The following is a 9,717-nucleotide window of genomic DNA, read 5'->3' as shown; positions in this document are numbered from 1 at the left end:
AAAGAGACCAGGCAGGGTCTTAGGTCATCCTGCAGCAGGCTTTGGACGAGGCTCTACCCCAGCTCATTTGCAAGGAAAATCTGTCTCCAACTTCTTCTATAAAGAATAAACAGAAGTGGAAAATTATTTTCTATAGAAAAGAAATTGTATATTTAAACAATTACTCATATAAGCCTCATTCTCAGTAAGTAGGTGCGATCACAGAGTGACCAATAAATGACTTTCATTGTAGATGAAGTATAAATAATCTCCGGAAATAAGATCAAGCTTTTTATAAAAAGATACATATAATAAACTTGACATCATGGTTCTAGCCGTTAATGGTTCTAGCCGTTAAAAGAGTTTCATTTGAGGAAATACAGTGTAATTTATCTACTCCTTAGTTATAAAAACTAAAGAGCATCTCGCCTTCTGTAGAAACTTTCCCCTTAGGATGCAAATCCAGGCAATGTAACAAGGACTTTCCTGCCCAACATTGGCTAAGAACATATATCCCATGTAAAGCAAACATCCCAGACACAAAGCTTAGTGATTTCCTCCCATTATCTGGCTAGAAACACCTTCTATGTGCTAACACTCCTAGGTCAGCTCTGTGAGGATGGGAATTTCATCTCTTTGTCGGAACATGTGGTAAGCAGTCCTGCATATTTGCGGATTGAATTCATGAAGACTGCCACTTAAGCTCCTGATTTCATATAATCATTCCAGAAAGAAATCCTTCTGTAATGTTTTTCAATCTTCCCCCACTCTCTCCATAGCGTGATTCAACATTACCTCCACATGGCAGGGCTGTCACCATGGAAATTAAATAAAAACAGAATATTTGGAAAGCACCTGATCTCCTCAGGTGCTCTTGAGTAGCAAACTCTTGCCACTGCTTTTTACATTTTCCTTTCTCTGCCGTTGCTGCAAGACTGTCGGCTATCTTTACTCTGCACTGTCAAAGTACCTGATTTTTGCAACTGCCTTTAAAATTCTGGCATGGCTCCTTCTAGATCGTCAGGCTTATTAGAATTCCGGGATATGTATATATACATACATACAAGATATATATATATCTTGGTGTTCCTGTGCTTTATAGAATTAGTCCCCTTGATAGAGAGTTCTGGCTCCCACATTGTCTCTTCTGCTTTATCCATAGAAAATACTGAGGTTGAGAGACAAAATCATCCATCTTTTCTACATATCAGCAGTAAATGGTTGCTTTCTGGGGCTGATTGGGATGGTCTAGTGTTGGCAATACAAACATGGCAGAATGCCTCCTTACTCCTTTTTATAGAATTCATTTCTCTTATGGTCTTATGACATAGATCACAAGTTCAAAAGCATTTTGCGTATCACCCCTGTGGCACAGAGTTAGGTGAGGTCCATATCAAAAGGGTCACTGAGTTTAAAAGCCTATGACCATCTAGAAATAATACAAGAGGAAACTTAATATAGTAGTTGAAATATATAATCTGCTGGCTTCGAGAAAAATGGGCCATGATGGCTCTTTAAAAAAAAAAAAAAATTAGGTAATTATAGGATTCAGCTGCTTAAGCTTTGATTCGGCATAAGACCAAAGAGCCCTCAGGATTCCCGTGGAGTTTCCTCTCTGCCTCCCTGCCAGAGCTAACCCTTCAAAGTAATTAAGAAATAATTTCATAGTAGCCACACATGTAGGCAATCAGACCCAATATAGGAAACACCTGTTTTTACTTCAATTCTGGCCTGCTTACTAATAGGGCATATTTGTCTTGGGACATTGTGTTTGCTTGTGTAATTGTGCATAGCACATTTACAGATTTTACCACAGATGGATCCCGAAAGCAGTTCTGAGTGAGTGTGTCTGGGAAAACAAGACGCAGAAAGCCTTCCTCATCTTCTGTACAAACAGACGTAAGCAGAATGAGGCCCGGCCCTACCCTCTGCCCACACTGAGCTGGGCAAACAGGAAGCAGTTGGTGAACAGCTTTAGTCTCTCCAGGCTTAGCAACCAGGTTTCCTTTGTTTGGTTAACAACTCCAGGCCGGTCCAACCAAGAAGAGTGGAAAATATGCAGGTCAGCAGCCAGACAATGGTAAGTGCTGACGAGCAGGCCTGTTGTCAGAGAAGTAAAAGCAGCTCAGTGCGAGGACATGCTTCAAGTGCTTGGGGTTTCAATATTGCACGTGGTAGCTGGACGTGGATGAGTGTTCTCGTGACCAAGCCCGGAAGAAGGATGTTCTGGGTCGCAAAAGATTGGGAAGAGTTGTTCGAGAATGTGGAGCCAGGGAGAAGAATTGCAAGGAGAACATGGATAGAGGAGATTCCAAAGTCCAAAGAACCAGGTCAGAATGAAAAGTGGCATTCGCTCACTTTATTTACACGAATGGAAATGAGGTGGAGAACAGGGTTAGTGGAATGGAAAAATTCATGCTTGCAAAAAGTAGATGCATATTTATGCTAAGAGTAATTGAGGCTTGAATTAGCTCACCTTTCCCTCACATTTATACTTTGTTTTGGGTGGATAGAAATATAGGAAAATATTAATATTAATATTCATGTCTTCTCTATAAATTGCATCCTTAGAAATAATTGTTTAGGTAGTAGTTTTATTGATTTATAATTCATATACTGTAAAATTTATCCTTTTTAAGTGTACAATTTAGTGGGGACCCTTTTCATATATTACCAGAGTTGTGCTCCTCATTTTAGAATATTCCATCACCGCTCCCCCTCAAAAAGTCTATGCCGTCACCCTCCTTTCCTTCCCTCCCCTCCCCCAGCCTCTTCAACTCCTAATCTGCTCTCCATCTCTATGGCTTTACCCGTGGTAGACATTTCATATACAAGGAACCATACAATATGTGACGTGTTGTGGGTACTTACTTTGCTCAGTAGGATGTTTTCAAGGTGCGTCCATGTTGTAGCATAAAACATTACTTCAATCCTTGTTATGCCTAAATAATATTCCACTGTGTGGGTATCTCACATGTTGCTTATCCATTCATCAGTTGATAGACGCTTGTTTCCATTTTGGGCGCTTATGAGTAATGCTACCATGAACACTCACGTTCAGGTTTTTGTATGGATGTACATTTTTAATTATCTTGGGTACTTAGGAGTGGAATTGCTAGACCATAGGTAACTGTATGTTTTGCTTTTTGAGAAACTACCCAGAATTGCTTTCCAAAGCAACTACCCAGGGGTGCCTGGGTGGCTCATTTGGTTAAGCGTCTGCCTTTGGCTCAGGTCATGATCCCAGTGTCCCAGGATCAAGCCCCACATTGAATCCCAGGCAATCTGTTCTCCTTCTGACGCTACCTCCTTTTGCTCTCTCTCTCTAGCATAAATAAATAAAATCCAAAGCAACTGCCTGATTTTCTGTTCCCTCCAGTAATGAATGAGGGTTCCAATTTCTTTGCATACTCTCCAATGCTTGTCCCTATCCACCTTTTTGAGAATAGCCTACTTACTGAGAGGTCAATTATGATTCTGAGTAGTCCTCCAAAATGCTCTAACATAGGGGAAACAGGCCTGCGTCTTTCATTGGGTTTTACCATCTGATCCATATTATTTGGGAATTGTAGACTGAATTAATTAAATTAAGAATGCATACGTTATCCTAATTTAGGGCTGGCTTTACCCTCTGTCAGTAGATACCATTTATTGTGGGTCATGTTTTAATAATTATCATGGACATAATATACATGTACTTCAATTTGCAAAGTCAAGTTTTGGGTTAAGCGCTGATGATGTACCCCAAGCAATGAAACTAATACCCACCTTGAAGTAGATAAACACTCTGTTTGCTGGGACACGATCAACATTGGCCGTAACTGCGTGCTAACCAAACAGAATAGCACAGGTAGACGACCGTAGCGATGGCTGGTGGGGCCTTTTCCTAATGGAGGTACATCAAGGCAGTACATACAGTCTAAGGTATTGAATAGAGGCCTGACCCAATAATCAGGACTCTGGGTTTCAGTTCTGTGAATGAACTGTAACCAGCCTTGCTCCCCAGCACTGACTCTTTCCTATCAGGTTACATATGACTGCTATTTGCTTACTGTGTATTCTCCCTGTACTTCTACGGAGTGGACTTAAAATGTTTTACATTATTGCTTCCTTAATTGAATACCTTTAGCCCCTCGACTGAAGCTCTTTGAGGTCTTTTGTCTTCCCTTTCATTTTTAGTGCTTTAATCCAGTGACTGACAAAAAGTAGCTGGTTTTTAAATACTGTGAGGATCTTCTCAATGAACTATAACTTCGATTTGACATTAGAATAGGGTATTATTTACCTACATAGTACCCCCCTCTCCAGTTTCTTACTTATAAAAGATAAATTGGGAGTCTTAGTAGTACCTACCTCATTGTGTGGTTATGAAGAACAAATTAAATATAAATTAAGACACTTAAACTGGTGGCACACAGTAAACAATAAATGTGCATCAGTATCGTAATTTTTTTAAAATTTTGTTTATTTATTTGACAGACAGAGATCACAGGTAGGCAGAGAGGCAGCCAGAGAGAGAGGAAGGGAAGCAGGGTCCCTGCTGAGCAGAGAGCCCCATGCGGGGCTCGATCCCAGGACCCTGAGATCATGACCTGAGCCGAAGGCAGAGGCTTTAACCCACTGAGCCACCCAGGCGCCCCCAGTATCGTAATTTTGATCCTCAATCCCCACTATCATTTTCTCAAAAATTAAAAAGGGTTGAGCGAGCATCTCCTTAACACGCCTCCCGTTGCCAATATTCTGGCAATACATTTACTAGCATGATAATCCATTTGTATGGTATGTATGAATATTCCATTTCTGGAGCAGGTGATACAGTGTTGACATGTGGATGTAGGAACTTGTTAACAATGAAAGTTCCTGATTTCATTCATGGAGACAAAACTACATTTGACCTCTAAAAACTACATTTTCCTCTAAAACATTTCTGCTTTGAAACTCAGCTTTATTTTTCTCTTGTACATTGGTGATGTACAGTGAAGTATTAGGGTAGGTTTAGAAAAGTTTCAGAAAATGTCAAGTATCCTTTGTGGTAAAATAAAATTCGGTGCGTTGGTTGCTTTTTGATTTAGAAAAGGTCATCATCATGGACCATTTCAAATTTCCAAAGTAACTTTAAGGGCCCTCCACTTCTCTGGGGAACCACATAATAGGGAAAACACTAGCCCTTTCTGGTTTTCTAATGATGCTCTGAAACTCCACCTTGAATTCCTTATCTTATCCAGGAGGAAAATGCAGTATTAGTTCCAACCCTTCTGAAACTATTTTCTTTAAAATGACAAACCTACAGTTGGGGAAAATGGCTATTACTCAGATTCAATCCATTTATACCAAGACTGATATATGTTGAAAGACGATCTAATTGGTATTGTCAGTTATATTTGGATGAATGAAGCATAGATGATTGTACCCCAGTTAAACTTTTGGGTAAGTTTCATTTCCCTCAAACTATCTTTGAGTTTCTCCTTCCTCTTCCATCTTCCCTAACCAAGACTAGACTTTCTATGTCTCTTCTCTTTTATCTTTCTTGGTTTCACCTTCTATAATCACTTGATTTTTATTTCACCTCCATCTTACTCTTTTTCCAACCCCCAGAGTTTTCTGAGGCCTCAGAAAACTAGGGGGGAAACCATAGAAGATGGGAAGAAAAATCTGAAGGAGAATGTAGAAGCAGAGATCATTGTGATTGAGGAAGATAAAATGAAAGAGAGGGCAAGCTACCAAAACACTTTGCGAAACATATGAGATATGTTTTCCTGGAAACAAATATAGGAGCTAAAAGCTTTAAAGAGAAAGCACCAATGCTAGATATCAACACACTTTTACTAACATTGGGGGGGAGGGGAACCTGCCGAAAAATGTTCTGGTAAAAAGACCATGCTATTTGGCTTTTTAATAAACCTACTTCCTCTTATAAAATAGACAATTATAGATAAAGTATTTTTCTAGATTGTTTTCCCTCCCATTATTACTTAGGAAATCTTTTGTTCAGCCAAAAAATGACAGTATTTACTACCTCTGATGTGTTTAAATAGGCTTTCTAATAAACAGTAGTTATTTAATTGAATTCAAGGACCAGACCCAATCTGTATATGAAAGAGAGATTTTAGTAAAAGTCCTAGTTTTTACATAATCTATTCTTACAAGATAATGTCGCTATACTTAAGATTTCTATAGCTAATTCTACTCAGGTCAAGGAGCATTTAGCCAAAATACCACTGAGCAAATCACGTATTACATGGCTTTCAGACATTTGCAGTCCAAATACTTAGTACCCATGAATAAATCTTGGTTGGAATGATAGAATGCCAAAAAGTGGGAACCTTCTTTTTTAATCCCATTGTTCAGATATCTCTTTTATTGTGAAATGTAACTCAGGAGAAGCTGTTCCAAAATCAAGTGAGGAAACCTAAATGAATAGGGTAATGTATATTTTAAGTACTCATGTAGTCATTATATATAGGTCAAGAAATGCAACATTCCAAGCTATAGATTTACAGGAATCTTAACATTCGGTGTGGTTTGAATGTTTCTATCTCCCCTCTCTTCTCCTCCCCACTGCCTCACAAATTCATATCCTAATCCCCAAAGGTGATAGTATCACTAGGCGGAGCCTTTGGGAGGTGATTCAGTCATGAGAATGGAGCCTTCATGAACAGATCAGTGTTCTTATAAAAGATCGCACAGAACGCCCCAGCTCTGTTTCTTGTAGCTCTATATGAGGTTACAACAAGTAGTCTACAGCCTGAAGAGGACCCCCACCTAACCATGCTGGCATATTCATCTCAGCTGTCAGTCTCCAGAATTGTGAGAAATATATTTCTGTTCTTTTTATTTTTTTTAAGATCTTATTTATTTATTTGACAGAGATCACAAATAGGCAGAGAGGCAGGCAGAGAGAGATGGAGGGGAAGCAGGCTCCCTGCTGAGCAGAGAGCCTGATGCTGGGCTGGATCCCAGACTGGGATCATGACCTGAGCCGAAGGCAGAGGCTTTAACTCATTGAGCCACCCAGGCGCCCCTACTTCTGTTCTTTATAAGCTCTCCTGTCTGTGGTGTTCTGTTAACAGCAGGACAAAGGGACTAAGACAACATCCAGTAGACCATGTTCTCCCATCTTGTCCTTCAAGAAGGGCTTTGCCCATCACCTGTTGTTGCGTTTACATTTTAGAAATAGATTTTCAAGTTCTAACAAAAATTCTGCTGGGATTTTCATGAGGATTGCATTGGATTTCTAGATTAATATAGAAACAAAATATGTTTATCCATTATTTATTTAGGTCTCATTTTTTAGCAAGTTTTATAATCATCTCTATGAAAGTCTGGCATATGCTTTGGCAGATTTATTTCTAAGTATTGATCTTATAAGGATTATCTCATAAAATTTTGAAATTGTATGTACAGAAGTTTTGAACATACTTTTATGGATTTTTTCCCCTAGTTATTTGAATTTATAATGTTGTAAATGTTTTTTCTATTTAAATTTTACTTTTAATATTTTGTCATTTAGAAAGAAAATTAATTTATGTTTATTTCCTTTCTATCCTGCAACTTTGTCCAGCTGTCTTTTTAATTCTATGAATGTAACTTTAGATTCCTTTAGGTTTTTTTTTTTTTTTTTTTTTTCATTGATTTCTAATTTCATACATTTGTGGTGAGAAAAGATTCTTGGTATGATTTCAGTCTTCTTAAATTTACTGAGACTTGTTTTGTGGTCTGACTTATCTTGGAGAATGTCTCATGTGCACTTGAAAAGAGTGTGTATTCTGTTGGGCTTGAATGGAATGTTCTGTACATATCTGTTAGGTCCATCTGGTCTAATGTGTCATTCAAAACTGCTATTTCCTTGTTGATTTTATGTCTAGATTTATCCATTGATGTAAGTTGGGTGTTTAAGTCCCCTACTGTTATTGTATTAACTGTCAATTTCTCCCTTTATGTCTGTTGGTTCCTTTAGAATTTTTAATTTACAAAACCATGTATTTATAAATAATAATTTTTGCTCTTTTTAATCCTTATAATACTTTTCTTACCTTTGCAACACCATCTAGGACTTCCAGTGACATGTGAAATAGAAGTCTTAATGCAAGACGTTCCATCTTTTTTTCTTTTTTTAATTTATTTGACAGACAGAGATCACAAGTAGGCAGAGAGGCAGGCAGAGAGAGAGGAGGAAGCAGGCTGCCTGCTGAACAGAGAGCCCAATGCAGGGCTCGATCCCAGGACCCTGGAATCATGACCTGAGCTGAAGGCAGAGGCTTAACCCACTGAGCCACCCAGGCACCCCAAGATGTTCTATCTTGAAAGAGAAACTTTCATTATTTTAACCGTTAGGAATAATGTAAGTTATAGGTGTTTACAGATAATCTTGTCCAATTAAGGACATCTTATTTTTTCCTCAGTTTGCTATGGGATTTTGTTTTTTAATCATGATGGATATTGAATTTTTTCAAGATCTAGATACTCATTGTTATGAATCTCATTGCTTCTGGAACTTTTTAGTGAGCTAATAAATATATGTAAAGATACTTGATACCCATCTGTGTATGTGTGTGTATGTGTGTGTGTGTATTTGTACCCATAAGTTTACAAATGATGCCTCATCCAATTCCAATCCAACACCACGGGGTTTATTCTAGCCTTCCTCCTTTCCTTCTTTGCAATTCCTTTCTCCACTGGCAGAAACCCAGATTTCATTATCCAGAATGTAGTTACATATTTATGTATTTTCTCAGTCCTAAAATACATACAGTTTTAGAATTTCTTTCTTTCCTCCTTTTTCTTCTTCTGCTTCTTTTTTGTTTTGTTTGTTTTGAGAGAGGGAGAGAGAGTATATAAGAGAGCAAGAAGGTAGGGGAGGAAAGAGAGGGAGAGAGAGAATTCCAAGCAAACTTCACACTCAACCCAGACCCCATACAGGACTCGATCCCATGACCCTGAGATCATGACTTGAGCCAAAATCAAGAGTGAGATGATTTAACTGGCTGAGCCACCCAGGTACCCCTGGATTTAGGATTTCTAATCTAAAGAAATTTGCTAACTGGACTACTATATTCGTATAGTTCCTTTTGTACTTAGCCTTAGAATTACTGTGAAAACATTGTTTTACAGTTACTTAGGTCCCTTTCCCCTACCCCTTTCAAGTGATTATGGTGCTGATTTGTATTATAGTTGGGTATATTTGTTACTGCTTCTATTCCACTTGGGGTTGCTTTCACAATATAGATGAATTTATTTTTTTTACTTTGAAATAAAATTAAAATAAATTAATATTTAAGAAACATTACCATGGTTCTAAAAGTCAGAAGTTTATGAAAGGGTACACTCAGAACCTTGTCACTCTGATCACCCCTCTTTCCTGTTGCACTTCTCCCATTCTTTCTACCCTGTTCCCACCCAACCTTTGTAGGTAACCTGCCTCATTAGTTTTTGTTTTATCCTTCCTGTATTTGTTTTGCATAGATGAACAGATAAATATATTTTATCTAATACCCCATCTCTTGTACAAGAGAGCATTGCATAGATATTTTGCATTTTGCTTTTTTACATTTAATGTTATATCCTAGAAATGATCCCGTTTCAGTTCATAAATAACTCTTTCAGCCTTTTTATTACAGCTGCATGATATCCTATGATTTGTTGAACCAGTCTCCTTTATGTGGAGATTTTTAATGTCTCCAATATTTTGCAATGCAAGCAATGCAGCAATGACTCACTCCGTGCATGTGTATTTTTGTG

Source organism: Meles meles, chromosome 3, assembly GCF_922984935.1.
Source record: "Meles meles chromosome 3, mMelMel3.1 paternal haplotype, whole genome shotgun sequence".
NCBI lineage: Eukaryota > Metazoa > Chordata > Mammalia > Carnivora > Mustelidae > Meles > Meles meles.
Note: the sequence above shows the minus strand (reverse complement) of the source record.